Genomic DNA, 15,649 nt, shown 5'->3' with positions numbered 1-15,649 from the left:
CACAGTTTTCACACAAATTAGCAAGTCAAGTTAGGCTATGGGGGAAGCCTAATTTTTAACTTGACCTGATAAATTGTGTGAAAACTACAAACTGTGCTAGGATTTTGTCTCCAGTTGGTTAACTTGCGTTCACGCACCTTTTATCCTAGCGAAGACACAGTCCATTTTCTTTGCATTAGTGACCAACCCTCATACACTTACTTTGAAATATAGAGAATTCCTACGTCACTGTGGTATTAAGTTTTTCTTCCAGCTGGTAGTCCAGTTACCTACCATACAAAATTACATTGGTAGCCATCCTCTTGTAGCATTTGAAGTGCTTGCCGAGCCACCCAATAGCATTTTCATCACGAAGGCCACCATGAAATCTAGTCGCTTGACACTGGTCAACAACATGCACCATTGACTGACGAAGGCCACAGTGACAAAGTGGGTCGTTGTGCAGACCCCGTGTGTAGAGGTTGGCTGCACATATTCTTTGGCCAGTTTGGAATCTGTTCAGCAGGGCAAATCCTGGCAATCGAGCTGTCAGATCAGTGACAAGGAAACCATTCCAGATGTTTTTATCTGACCATTCAGCACACCATAGGGTTGCTGCTGACTGATTCCAATCTGGCAGTTGAGACCACAATGGATGCCTTGACATAGGCTGTGCTCTGGGGTGACAGAAAATGTCTGTGAATAGTCGGAGACCTGAACTGGCACATAGCTTTTCCATCAGTCTGGCAGCACGCTCTTTGCAATGAATGTGGCGGGGCCGAGGGGAAACTATGTTGCTCAGAACTGGTAGCCCTGGGATAGGAGTGGGGCGCAGGGTGCCTGTGATGATATTCCTAGTTGAGTTCAGTTTGATGTCAGCCAATTTAGTGTCAGGCAAATGACACCACACACGGGCACAGGATTTCTCTGAGGAATAGCACAGTGCCAGAGCCAGAGTACGAAGTCTCTGTGCCTACACCCCATGTTGAGCTGGCTCATTTGCTGATTAGATTATTTCTGGTCCTGACTTTGGCAACAGTCTTTTCTAGATAGTTGTGGAAAGTCAAAAAGAGGTCCATTGTGACCCCAAGGTAGACCGGCTTTGCCTCGTGTTTGTCATTTTCCATTGAGGAAGACACTTGCACTTTGGAGTTGGAAGACGCTTAAAACTGTCTTAGTCACACTTGGTTGGAGGTGCAGACTGCTACAGTAGGCTGCCATCTTGGCCGGGTCGGTGTTCAAGATGTTCTCCAATTTGGTGAAAGAGCACAACTGGGCACTGCAGCAGACATCATCCGCATAGGTTCATGACTGAGTCAGTTACAGGTCATTTGTGTACAGATTGAACAGGGTGAGCAGAAGCATGGAGCTTTGGAGTAAGCCGCTTGATTGAACAAATGCATCGAGAAGACAATTTCTCATATATACCTGAACATGCCTATCACAAAGTAGAAGTTCACAGGTAGACATTCAAACCATGCTAAGGGAGTTCTTGACAATTTTACCAGAAGACCAGTGTGCCATATTGTATCGTAGGCTGCTGTCAGGTCCAAGAAAACAGCTCCTGTCTTCAAGTTTTGTTGCAGCCTGTTTTCTATATATGTAACAAGGGCTAGGACTTGATCTCATGTGCTTTGACTATTCTGGAAGCCAGCTTGGTCAACACTGAGAGCTGTCTCCACCTCTGGAGATATACACTGCAGGATAAGCTGCTCCAGACTTTGAAGAAGATAGATAGCAGAGAGATTGGTTGGTAGCTTGCAATATTGTGTGGGACCTTTCCAGGTTTTAGAAGGGTGATCACTTTTGACATCCTCCAGATCCTTGGCAGGTTACCCTCATTAATAACCCGTATCAGGAATTTGGATAGCCATTGACGGGCATTGGTTCCAAGGTGTTTCAGGAACTCTGGTGAAATATTGTTGTATCCTGTCACCATTCCGGGTTTGATGTTGCGAAGTGCAGTGTCTAGTTCAGTGCTCGTGAATGTTCCTATACACTGATGAAGCGGATTACATCATCTAAATTGCCGCCATTCATCGTGACTCTGCCATTTTACGAGCTTATTCAGGGGAACTTTTGCAGTCTGAAGCAAGTGGCTAACCACTTGGTTTGGGGTGACAGGAGGACAGGGCAGCACTGGTGGGGGTTGTGCTGTGCCAAGTCAACACAGAAGGTTCCAGGATTTCTGGCGGGAATGGGTGAAATTCATATTCCCTGTTGTTTCCTCCCATCTTGCTTGTCTCGTAGCAGCTAAGGACTCTATTAAGTGGTCAGCAATATCTGGCTCTCCAGACTGTTCATACCACTTCAATAGTTTTGAACATTTAGTATCTAAACAAGGAATCTAGACAGGGCTATAGCCTCACAGAATGGATACACACAGCCTTGAAGATGGCTCCACAGAAAAGGTTGTAGGCTTTGTTGATTAGGATGGAACGCCAGGGGCTGGTAACAATACTTCATTCTAGAGTTTCACTGAACTTCTCCCAGTTAGGTTTCCTGAAAGTTCGTCTTTTCTTTAAGCTTCTAACAATGGGCAGCCAAAGGCTGACATGGACACACGATGGTCTATGTTGACTCTCTGGAAAGTTGTGCAGGAGCACCCACAATGCTGGCTGGGGTGACTGTCTAGTGATGTCACCCAGCATAGGTCAGGTGAGTAATCACATGACCATCTAGCCGAGTGAAATGTACCCTGTTGTTCTGGGTCATGGATGAAAATAAGGTCATTGTTTAATGCCCACTCCACCAGTCATTTGCTGTCTGGTTCTGAGTAACCCCAGTATAGTGTATAGTATAGTGGCTGTTGAAATCGCCCACATTGGTAGCCAGGAGAACACGCTGAAAATGAAACCATATGAGAAAATGAAATACTAATGGAAGATGACCAGAAAAGTTTACACACCACTGCCTCATTTTCCTAATGTCCTCTAGCCTCGTTCCTCCTTTTCGTTCATTTCTCTTCCTCCTGCTGTCTCCCTTTTTCTCTTTTCCTCACACTTGTGCATCCTTCATCATCCAGCCCCTGTTTGTTTCACACTCTGCCCCTGTCCATTTAAAGACTTGTTCCTTTTCAGGGTGGTTTTCTGGAATTGATTTTATTTCCCTTCCCCAAGGAGACGTCACCTTCTCTCCAGGTCCTTTGACTAGACAAAAAAGCTGCTAAAGAGTGATTTGAGGTGCTCCCAATCCCCTGGAGTTTGAGAGTATTATTTCCAGAGTATTGGTCCACCCAGAGTTCTGTCCCACTCTTATAAGTGCTGTCATAAAGCCACCGATGCACCTTACCGAACCCTTGTTTGTCAGTTTCCTTCCCCTCTCATCTCCATTTATGTGTGGCTCTCCCATCAAGTTCTCCATCAGGAACATATCTGATTATGCTCCTGAGGGTGATTTTCTACAATGGGACATAGTAGGGGAAGTTGTGTGGGTCCCCTGATCCTGTACTGACTTTCACTCCCAGAGTCCTGGGACTTAACTTTTACGAGACAATAGCAGTGAGAGGGAAAGCCTTCCAGATTCTCCTTGTGTATGTGCTGTCTACAATATAAGCATGATTCAATCCTAGAGAAATTCACAAATAAAAAATGAGAGCCATTGTTTTGGCATGATGACCTAAGAACTGTGTGTAAATAACTTCCGTTTTCCGGCCATAAGTTAGTGTTCTAAACACTGGGCCTGATCCTCATGTACGCTGCCGTGCCTTTGCACCACTCTGACCACATAACAGGGCCTTGAAGGGGGCACGAGTTATATTTATACTTTCTGTAGTGCCCCTTTACACTTACAGAGCCGTGCAAAGGGGCCTTGGGATAAATGAGATGCATGCCATTATTTATAGAGCAGTGCTTCATCACCTTACAACACTGATGAAGGTGATACGTCATCAAAGAAACTAAAGCAAGAACAACAAGGAGATAAAACCACGCTCAAGCTACATTGCCATCTGCTGGGCGGATCAACACTGCCAAATGGATCCTGATATAAGTAGAGAAGTGGGTGAAGACATGCTTATTTTGCAGCCCTTAAGGAACTAATACAAAATATGTGCAAAAGAAATCCAAAGTACAGCTAATTATCTGCTTAAAGATGGCCCGCAATGCAGGGTTTTTTGCATCTTTTTTGCTTCTTTATGATGTATAATAAAGTCCTGAATTTTTTTTAAACCCAATCTTTTTATACTCCTTTGTAGCGTCAACTTTAAACATTGCACTTGAATCCTCACCTACAGCTGCGCCGGGCGGAATGATTGCAGTGTCAAATCTTTATGGGTTTAGCATTGCATGACGTTACTAATTTTATAGTTTGGCTTCTCTCTTCCGCTGCTATAAGTTGATTAGCATCACTGCTAATATTCCAATAGCAAAACTACCCTGAAATGAGCGTTTTTTTTCTTTTCCTGTGTCTATCTATAACACTCAGTTTTCCTTGTCATGATGCTCAAAATAGATCAGCTGAACTGCGTCCCTATCACATCCCAGTCCTCTTTTGACCTTTCCACTTTGAAAGGGAAAATGAGTATCTGTCTCTAAGCTGGCTCTTGGGACGGTCTGGAAATTAGTTTTCAGTTAATGGTGTGTTCAGCTGGGGCAGCTTAAATAAGGCCATTTCACAGTACACATGTTTATGAAACTGATTAAACATAATTATTTATATTTCAGATTTTTTTCCAGTTCGAAAGAATATTGCTCTTGATTTAATCATTTTCTGATGATACAGGGAAATTTAATATTGGTGGGTATAGTAGAGGCAAGTGAAATTTTGGCTTCTCATTTTCAGGAGTTTGAACAGCCTCATCTCCCATCGATGTCAACTGGATTTTCTGGTGCTTGGCACACGTGGAAATCCATTGTACTCTCCAAAGGAAAATCCATGAGAATAAAGAAATAATTATGATAATAGAGATGTATATGTGTGGATCTTGATACATACAATTTCATTGTAACATGCAATAAATAACAGTCCAGGGAATGACTTTTCCAGCTTTGGGAGATTTGTTTAAGGGGTGGTGGTGGTTGTTGTTGTTGTTGTTGTTAAACATACCTTACATTAGGTTTGACCGGTGTTGATCTTGATTATGATCCAGTCAGTGATGTAATTAAAAGTCAACATTGTGATCGTAACAGAGTCTGTTAAAAGAAATAGAGAAGACAAAGTTAAACCCTTCTGATACCTGGGTTATTCGTCCAGCTTTTCATTCTAAGCCAACTTTATTCTTCCTTTACTCCTGTTTACCTGCCCCAGTCCCGATTTGTATATATTATCAGTGTGGAGGTTAGAATTCTCCTGAAACTGCCACTAATGTTGTACTGTAAACTGGGTTCATAGAACTCAACTGCAATAATTTCTGCTACTCCCAATGTAGCCATTTGGCTCGATCAACTTCAGATGAAATTGTACTTGCTGCTCTACACAAGCCATACGAAAGAAGAAGATAGAACTCAACAAAGTGAGAGTCTCACATATGTCTACTGGAGACCAACATAGCTATCACCTTGATGCTCTTTGTCGTCTTACAATAATAAGAATGCATTGCTCTAGATAGTTTTCAGACGGGAAAAAGAGACTGAGCTCCTGCCCTGGGGAGTTTATAATCTAATTAGACAACCTAAACATAATGGAAGGGGGAATGATATGCAATGAAGAACTGTGTGATTGAAGTTCAATTAGCATGTTACTTCCGTGAGTTTGTTGGGTTTGATTAGAATCCTAGAATATCAGGGTTGGAAGGGACCTCAGGATGTCATCTAGTCCAACCCCCTGCTAACACTCCACTCCAGGCAGGGTTTACAGGACTTTTTGAAGAAGCACACAAAGGTAGAAACATTCTAAATTAGTAAAAATGCTGTGTCTACTTGTGTTATGCATTTCCAGGTTATGTTTTGGTAGTTTCTCTGGTAGTTGAATCAAAGTACAGTCTTGGAAATATAGAGAGTGTTTTGACATTAGAAAGTGAGTTTGCCTTTTGAGGGTTTATCAAGGCACATAGTGATGTGTTTATTGCTGGATACCACTGCAAATCCCAATTTTACTTTTACATGCACATTATGCCTCCGCCCTGCTACATCTCAGGGGTCTTTATTTCAGAAATTGATGAGAAACCGCTGCCACCCTCACTCCCCTTTGCTAAGTAGCACTTGGAAAGTAGACAGTGAGGGCAAGGCCAAAAGAAGCAGTGAAGCCCTGTGAAAATTGACATTTTAAAAGCTCTCTTGCACTTAGCTTATTGAGGGAAAGGGTGGCGGGAAAGCAGGATTATAAAACAGTCCATGGGAGTGATCAGAGGAAGGGGAACACACAGGATATTGACTCCATCGTGGATACTGTGGATTCTGCTTTAAAAAGAGAAAAGAATTGAAATTGGAGCCACAAAAGGCTGGGAGATTGGATTGGGAAACATTGTATCAGGTGCTCCAAAACTTTGATTGAAAACTGTTGCTGATTGAATTTCCTAGAGTGCAGGGCAATGGATGCAACCTGTTATATGAGTGTTCTGTTGGTATATATGTAAATAGTCAATAGATAATTGTCAGTAGATAGCACTCAAGAATATGTAGCCTAGCTCCTGAGTTAGGATCAATATAGCTTGTGGTTGTGTCCTGCAAATAGTTTCCTCTTTGAAGGCAGAGTGGGTATGGCAGTTACTTCCAAATGGCTCGGGGAAGTGGGGGGATGGTAAGTAAAACATCCAATACCATCAGACGCGCTTTAAAATGGTGAGAGTTGGTGGCACTGCTTTGATACTGGGAGATTCTATGGCGTGTGCATGCTGGGTGGAATGGTGGTCAAACGTAATGCCATCACCCCATGGGGATACGTTTAGCATGGCCCACCCCTCAGAAAGGAAAAGTCCATTTAGAGCATGCCTCATCTGAGCCCCTGTGGCAAATAGAACACAGTGATGATTGCAGTCGCAGGTTTTTGACTGATCCTGCCCTGCCCTGCATTCAGTTTGTAGAGCTCCTACTGATGCCATGGAAGTAATGCTATGGGTTACTCATTGCTTTTGCATATGAGTTGCAGCAGGAAGAGATCATGGCTCTCCCAGGTGCCATGAGTATCATGTGGGAATCTTGTTCAGTGGTTAGAACAGGATATTGAGTCACTGCTTCTTCCCCTGGCTTGCTATGTGGATTTGAGTAAGTCAGATAACTGCTCTGTGCCTCGGTTTACTGATCTGGAGAAGAGAATAGTAACACCTATCGTAATCACCATTAAAAACTCAACCGATACCGCAATGTGTCGACAGTTATTTTCTGTGACAAATACAGAGGTAAATCTGTGGTATCTCAGATTATAATGATTATCATCATTCCTTTGACCAAAGGCAGACTTCGGGTCCGCACCCCATTTGAAGTAGGTGCTGTACAAACACACAGGTGATGAAATACAGTTGCTGTGATTTTTGAGTACTGTTTGCAAATGTCGAATGGTGACTGCTGAGTGTCATTCTGGTGTTATGAGGCTTCATTAATGAGTGCTTGTAAAGCACTTAGTGATCCTCAGATGAAAAAGTGCTGTAATGTGTAATATGTGAAGGGTTGTTAAATTATAGAGCATTATTGTCAAGGCATCATCTTTCATTCTTGGGACAGGCTTTGTGTGAGTGCCAAGAAAAGTAATAAGTAATCTGCATTAGTTTCATCACTTAAAAGGTAATGGGTGACTTATTAGCATCTATAATATCAAACTGGCTATTGTAGACAGGGACCCTGATTACAAGTACTTAATGACCATAATCAGCTACCTTAACGGTCCAGCTCGAATAGCAGCAAAAGTCCCAGGATGCATTCAGAAACCAGCACTTGAATTCCAAGAAACTTCCTTTTTGCCGAATATTTCTGATGTGTTTGTTCTGCTCATATTTCTGTCCACTGGCCCTCCTCCTCCATCCGTTTCTATAGAACGGCTGCTTTTCGTTGTTCTAGTTTCTTTGTTGATTTGCATTCTGTGGGTCTTGCCAGCTTTGTACAGCCCTGAGTGAGTGCTGTGGCTATGGTATGAAAACATGAAGAGAGAAATCAGAAGACTGGGGGGTGGCAGATGCTGTAGATGCACACGTAGCGGAACAAACACGTTCCACTTAATAAGATAAGATCCGCTTATTAACGTCTCTGTACTACAGATTGACTCAATAAATCATAATGATTCCTTTAGAGCCACTACAGTGTATCATGTCAAAGATCCACTTATTAATATCTATATATTGTGGAAAGATTCCCCCCCCTCCCGCCCCCGGGCCCCGACTTCATGATTTTCTTTTCTTTTCTCTGGTAAAAAGGGTGTGTGAGAGAGACAGTGTTAGTTAGTTGCATTCTAAAATGGGACATCAATTCCTATTTTTCTCAAAATATAGGTAGACAATTGGTGTGAAATTTCATAGAAGGGTAATTTTCATGCCCTTTAAATTTTCTATGGATTTTTTGACTGATTCATACATTTTTAATAGGACGACTTTGGCTCTGGCCAAACTTTTTCCTCGGTAGCACTCCTCTTCATTGTGGACAGATATCTCTTAAAATCATTGCCTGTCGACACAAAATTTGTTAGAGAAGTTGATCCTGAGGACTTCTAGCACAAAGGATGGGGTGGGGGGTCTTTTTTTGAGGGGTGCACTTGAATGTAAGATTTAGGGTTATTTTTGGCTGTTATGCACACAAGCCTGATCAATGGAGGTTGGACACATACAGGAGCAATTGATGATAGGAACTGGACACACACAAGCCTTGTTGACAGGCGCTGAGCACACATGAAATATTTTCAGTTGTGAGCTATGCTTTCTGTCACATTTTATCCTGCAGCAAGGAAGGGCTCACATGCGGCTACTAACAGATGAAATATTTTCTGCTGCAGCTGTACTTCTGTGTTTCAGAGGTCTGGCCCCTACCTCCACCTCATCCAACTGCCACCTTAAACTGAAGCATTCAAAAAAACCTGTATGAAATACTACACAAAAATCTTTGTTATGAAGCCATTAGGGTTGTTATGCACACAACATACCTGAACCTAGCCCCAGGGGCAAGGCAGTGAAAGGGTAAGCCACCTAACAATGCGTACCTGCTACACTTCCATCCACGAGCATGCTCCTTACCTCTTTCCACTGCAATTACCACATACTACAGCCTATGTACTCTGTAACCTGCACTTTGGCCTCCTAGGACACCAGCCTTCTATCCCCCTCGGAGCCGCCTTGCGCTCACAGTCCTCCTCCAAACTACCCTCATCCAACATAACCACCTAGAGCACCAAGCATGCATGACAATGTTGGGGAAATGCTCATTTCATACAGGGGTATGTGCGAAAAGGCTCAGCAGTAAGGCTGAGCTGAATAGTCTGTGGTGTATGGTCACTGTAATGCTAAGGGAAGTTTGTGGTGGGAGTAGTAGAACATATGCATGGTTAATTGTCTTTACTTTTCTGTTCCTTGCTTTTTGTGGGTTCACGTTAGATTTAGCATATGGTGTGTAAAGCAATCTTAACTACTTCACAGCCCTTTTGGGTGTGTATTTATATATTCCTATATGTATGCACCTGTGTTTGTATATACATACCAGACTGTGTGTACAACAGATACCCCAGTGTTATGTTAACATTAATGGTTCCTGCCTGACTGCAGGAAAGAGTCTTGAGTTCACAGAGTCAACCAGAGCCTGTGGTACCAAGATATCCCTGCTAGCCTGTTAAGATCAAATTCCACCCCCCTGCCCCCCCCCCCCAAACTGTGTTGCAATGCTAAAGCATAACTGGGGAAGTGGAGGATATCGTAGTTGCCTTAGCTCGGTGAATATCTTTGTTTAATTTATTATAAGATAGACTGTTGTGTGCATTCAATCTGTTTGCATGCAGCTGTATACAGATTGAACAATAGCTGTGTGGTTGGGGTGATAGCCAATGATTTTCTGTTAGCTGCTGGTCACCGTAATGGTGGTGATTTTGATACATCCACTTGAGAGAAAACAATTTTGAAGTTATTTGTTATGTCTAGGGTTTTCATGGGGCCTAGGGGAGTTCAGTGTCCATATCCCCATATTCTTTAAGCCCAAATGAAAATCTCAGCCTATTTGGCCAATGAGATCATAAAGCAAGATTCTTGGTTGTTACCCAAGAATTTAAGCCGTAAATTAAAATATGCCTATTGTAACATTTTGGCTAATTCCCAACAAAAACATCCAGACTGAGTGTCAGCTAGCCCCTTTTGAACCACCTCAAGAGAATCAGAAATATAAAGGAGACTTGATTTACATATGTTGTAATTTAATTTCTCAGTGCTCTCTTTTATTGCCGACTGCAAAACTATGCTGTGCTTTGCCTCCCCTTCCAGATGCTAGATCCCTGGCCTCCTCTTGGTTGCCTGGATACTCTGAGTTTCCTCGAGGCAATTGCTAATCAATGTGGGTTGCAGTTAGGTGATTCCGGCAGACAGCAGCCAGATCTGACATCTAAATGTAGAAACTGGTAGCCAAATTCAGTCTGGGAAGTAAACAGCTAAAACACTGTAACCCTATCTCCACTTCCAGGAATCAATTCGTCTTGTGCTAATCAGACACCAGCACTCTGATTGGATTAGATGAACAGAGGCACTTTTAGTAAAATTAAAGTTCAATCATTTTGGCTCTTCTGGAGAGCAGACAAAAGAGGCATGGCTCAAAAAACAATTACATTAATAATTACATTTTGATTCTGCATGTCAAGACCTTGCTTAATTTTCGTATTTATGTACATTTCTTCCCCAGAATGCCATTTTGCATTAATATAGTATGCAACAGAGACTACTTTTTAAGATGTAAGCCATTAGTGGAAACATTGTCAAAGCACAATATTGGAGCTTTGAAGATAGTATGCGTCCTCTGTAAGTGTTAGCTCCTCGGTGCAAAGAGAGGGCTTTTCATTTATCATTCCAAAATTATGCTTCGCTGTAGGTGTCAGTGAATTCAGAACTGCAGACATAATTTTCAGAGGTGCTGTGGGCACTCCAGATCTCCTATTGACTTCTGTAGGAGCTCAGCACCTCTGAAAGTCAGGTCATAACTACTGTATGTCGCTTGTAAAATGCTTTAGGATCCTCTGGGAGAATGGGTGTTGTGTGCTGTAAGGGGAAGATGATGTTAATAATGAGAGTTGAGTGGACTATTCAGTACAAATTATATTTGTTATGAATTTAGCCCCTTTTGTTTCATAAATTTCTCACAAACAAATGTTAAGTTGCCTTTTCATGTATACGTTCTTTATGATTATTAGCAGGATACTGGAAACAAATAATTTCCAATTTACGGGTGGTTCATAAACTCTTTGCTTTGACTGTTCTCTGTTTGTTATTCATTGTGCTGGCTGGGTTGCTAAGACACAGAGGGTGGTTTGCCTCTTCCTGATTGGTTGATTGAAATAATTGATAGAGAAGTTGAAAAAACAACAAATTGCAAATACTCAAAATTCCAGTAGAAATTTCTGAATGGATGATCATTTGTACTAAGCTTTTGGAGGCTTTCAAGACTGGCAAACATTTTCCTGACTCCCTTATGGTTGTCCAAATACTCATTAATAGGAAATAATGTGACTTTCCACCCAAAGAACAGCAAACCAAACAGAAAGAACAGGAGTAGTGGGGCGGGGGGGGGGGTGGAATTCCCACTCCTCTGGACACAATTAACTCTAGGCTTGAATAAAGACCGTGTGTGGATGTGTCATTGCACAAACTAAAACTATTTCCCCATGTTTATTCCTCCCCCTCGCCTATTGTTCCTCACATGTTCTTGTCAACTGCTGGAAATGGCTCACCTTGATTATCACTACAAAAGATTTCTTTTCTCTCCTGCTGGTAATAGCTCACCTTACCTGATCACTCTGGTTACAGTGTGTACGGTAACACCCGTTGTTTCATGTTCTCTCTGTATATAAAATCTCCCCACTGTATTTTCCACTGAATGCATCCGATGAAGTGTGCTGTAGCTCATGAAAGCTTATGCTCAAATAAATTTGTTAGTCTCTAAGGTGCCACAAGTCCTCCTGTTCTTTTTGCAGATACAGACTAACATGGCTGCTACTCTGAAACCAAACAGAAGTATTTTAAATTTTGATCATGAAATGAGGGATATTTTAAAAACTATTCAAACACCTCTGTAAAAAATTAACAGAAGAATTTTGAAAAGGGGACTCTCAGAGGATCAGAGAAACTACTTGACATAGATTCAAATATTTTTTAAAAAATGTGAGACCTGTGAGTAGATAAGAGAGAGCTACATTCAGTATTAACACATTGGTTTTTTGCATTGGTCAAAATCCAGACCAAACTGCTGCTAAATACCATCCGTGACAAAAGGCAATGTTTGTTTTGGGTTGTTGCTTGTTTGTGTTGGAAGTTAAATGGTGGCAGCCCAGCTTCAATGTTTACACACTTTCAGGAGATGACAATTATACCAAATGTTGCTGGTTTTGTTCGAAAAGAGAAAACCTGGCAGATGCCACAAAATAGCTTCCCCCCTCCCCCCCAAATCAGCTGGTGTCTCCCTCTCAGCCCTTCTGCCTCTTGGTGCAGAGAGAACCCTTTCATTGACCACATATCTCCCCTGTCTGCTTCTGTACCCACGAGTCTGGAAGCTCTAGATGCCATTTCTTGTAGAGTACATGAGTGGGAGCAAATGTAAGCATTAGTTACAGCCTTTGGCTCTTTAATAATGGATGCTGTAATAGGAGCCCTGGGGCCCATTCATACTCCAAAGGCCCAGTGCTCTGTTGCAGCACCTTCCAAATGAACTGAGCATCGAGGAGAAATATACTCATTTGTATGCAGTGAACACAAATTTTAGACACACAAGAACATTTCCATTGGGTCTAGTAGTCTCCGGTTAATGTCCTCGGAGCCGGGCTGTGGTATGGCATTTCCGCAATTTGAGGTTTTTATTCATGGTGAGTTTTTTATCTTCAGGGTGCCCTGGCAAAACACAGAAAAAGAATCAGTTCCTACCCCAAGGACCATCCATTTTAAGTTAAACAGACAGTCTAAATGAATTGCCACATTGAAACACATACAGTAGAACCTCAGAGTTAAAAACACCTCAGGAATGGAGGTTGTTCGTAACTCTGAAATGTTTGTATCTCTGAACAAGATGTTCTGGTTGTTCTTTCAAATTGTTACAATTAAACATGGACTTAATACAGCTTTGAAACTTTACTATGAAGAAGAAAAATGCTGCTTTACCTTTAATTTTTTTAGTAGTTTACGTTTAACACAGTGCTTTTCTGTCTGTGCTTGATTGATGGGTGGGGGACTCCGTCGCTGCCTGATGGTGTACTTGCGGTTCCAAATGAGGTGTGTGGTTGACTGGTCAATTCGTAAATCTGGTGTTTGGAACTCTGAGGTTCTACTCTACGTACATTGAAACGTATAGCTTGACAAAAATATGAGTAGATGAGTAATCGGGCACAGTGTTCAGTTTGGATAATTGGAAGTAAGAGGGGAATTAAAGATGTTTTTAGGGAAGTTTGGTGATATTCTCCCTTGGGGGGGCGGGGAACAAAAAGTGTTGATTCAATATGATATATTCCAAAAGCAAAAAATAATTTAAAAAAATACTGACCAAGTGACCTAGTGATTTTGGTTGTCAAACTTGAGGCATTTTTGCCTGATTTTTCAGAAAGTGATTGCCACTGTTCATGTTTTTATGAACTCACTCTCTAAATCAGTGGTTCTCAATCTATTTACCATTGTGGGCCTCATAAGCAGCTCCCTCTGTGTTATAAGAACAGGAGTACTTGTGGCACCTTAGAGACTTAACAAATTTATTTGAGCATAAGCTTTCGTGGGCTACAGCCCACTTCATCGGATGCATAGAATGGAGCATACAGTAAGGAGAGATATATATATATATACACACACACAGATACAGAAAACATGAAAAAGTGGAGTAAGAGGTTAATTAATTAAGATGAGCTATTATCAGCAGGAGAAAAAAACGTTTGTAGTGATAATCAAGATGGCCCATTTAGACAGTTGACAAGAAGGTGTGAGGATACTTAACGTGGGGAAATAGATTCAATATGTGTACTGTGTTGTGGCCACATCCAAACCATTTATATACTACCTGTATGGCCCTGAGGATGTCACGTGGGCTGCAGCTGTGTGCTGAATGGGCCGCAGGTTGAGAACCATTCGTCTAAATCATGACTGGAAGAGATGAGGGGGTGAACCCATCAGAGTCAGGGAAAAATCATCCTACCCTTTTCTTGAATTTGGTGGTGGAATTTTAACAAAGGTCCCCAGGAGACCTCTTAGCACATCTATGTTACATACTTACCACGATTATCAAAATTCTGCTCCAACTACACACCTATATACCCTTTGTTGAAAACTTTGTGTGTGTTACATATTTGTAGGTCTAACAACATATAAAATCACTGAAATAAATGCTGGACAAAGTATCTGTGTTCAGTGACACACATATAAGCTGAATTGCTACCCATGTATTCTATACACTCGTTGATCTTTGTAATCACCTGTTAGTATCTTTGTAAAATATACAGAGCTTAAAAAAGAAATAACTAAGTAATATTGAATCTCTGGAGAAGTACAAAATAGAGTAGGATAGATTATCTTCTCTTCCTACTTCTTTTATATTCCCCCTCCTTTCTCTCTCACATTCCTCCTCCTCCTCCATAAAATACTCTTGCAGCATATAGAAAGTAAGAATCATTTCTCCAGCAGAGACTGCACCTGCTGTAAGATTCGACATCCCCATTAGGGGCTCTTTCCAGAGGAAGTCATTTCCTTCTCCTTATAAATTATGCATCTGTGTACATTTAAGATTCCGAAATGAAGAATAAAACAGAAAGGTATTGCTGAACATTGCTTTGCTCTGCGGAGTTGACTCCTTGATCCTTTATAGACACTTGAATGGAGCTTACCGAGAATGAAGCTCTGTGTGTTGCTGTCATAGCGTTTCTACATCGCTAAATGCTCTGAGGAGGGAGTCCCTCTGATTTCCAGAAACCGTGAATTTTGAATCCCAGTCCTTGTACTCTAAGACGGCAGTGCGATGGGTAAGATCTTTGTGCAGGGTAAGCCGGGAAGGCAAACTGGGATTTGCTTAGCAACAGAAGCTGGCTTTCCTTTCGCGGGCCCGCCTCAATGAACTCGCTTGATCCTTTCTCCTGGCTGGACTCTTTCTCACTCCCTGTTACCCAGTCTATCCCCATGCCCTTCACAGGGCCCACAGGTGTTAGCCTGGTTTTTCACTCTCCTTCCTGCACACAACCCTCAGACTGCTCAGGCATGGATTCCTGTCTTAATTCACCCCAAAGGCCAATGGAAATAGAGCTTCAGGGATGGACTCGAGTAAAAGCTTGAAAGGAGAAGATTGATTCAACCACTCAAATGGCAGTTCAGATGAATGTTATGTTTTATGAATTAAAATTCATAATGTATGTGATTTGCACATTAAGCTCTAGTGAGCTGTAACTGGCATTGTAAAATAACTGCCTGTTCTCCTGCAAACCTAAAGATTACTTCATTTGAGCAGTGCGTACAGCGGGTTTGTCTACATCTGTGTGTAACTCATTTATAAATTTTAAACATGTACAACACATTCTCCTATAGGCAGGGGTGCGTGTGTGTGTGTGTGTGTGTGTGTTTGTTTGTAATATTTATGACATATATACAGGACATGATGGTTTG

At 41.8% G+C, this 15,649-nt stretch overlaps 1 protein-coding gene across 1 annotated transcript in view; it reads left to right on the top strand.

The window, feature by feature from the left end:
• MAGI1 (membrane associated guanylate kinase, WW and PDZ domain containing 1) overlaps window positions 1–15,649 on the top strand; it is a 474,374-nt gene that overhangs the window by 360,220 nt on the left and 98,505 nt on the right. The window lies entirely within an intron of this gene.

The sequence above is a fragment of the Eretmochelys imbricata genome, chromosome 7 (genome assembly GCF_965152235.1).
Source record: "Eretmochelys imbricata isolate rEreImb1 chromosome 7, rEreImb1.hap1, whole genome shotgun sequence".
Classification (NCBI taxonomy): domain Eukaryota; kingdom Metazoa; phylum Chordata; order Testudines; family Cheloniidae; genus Eretmochelys; species Eretmochelys imbricata.
This window is presented reverse-complemented; position numbering and strand designations above follow the sequence as displayed.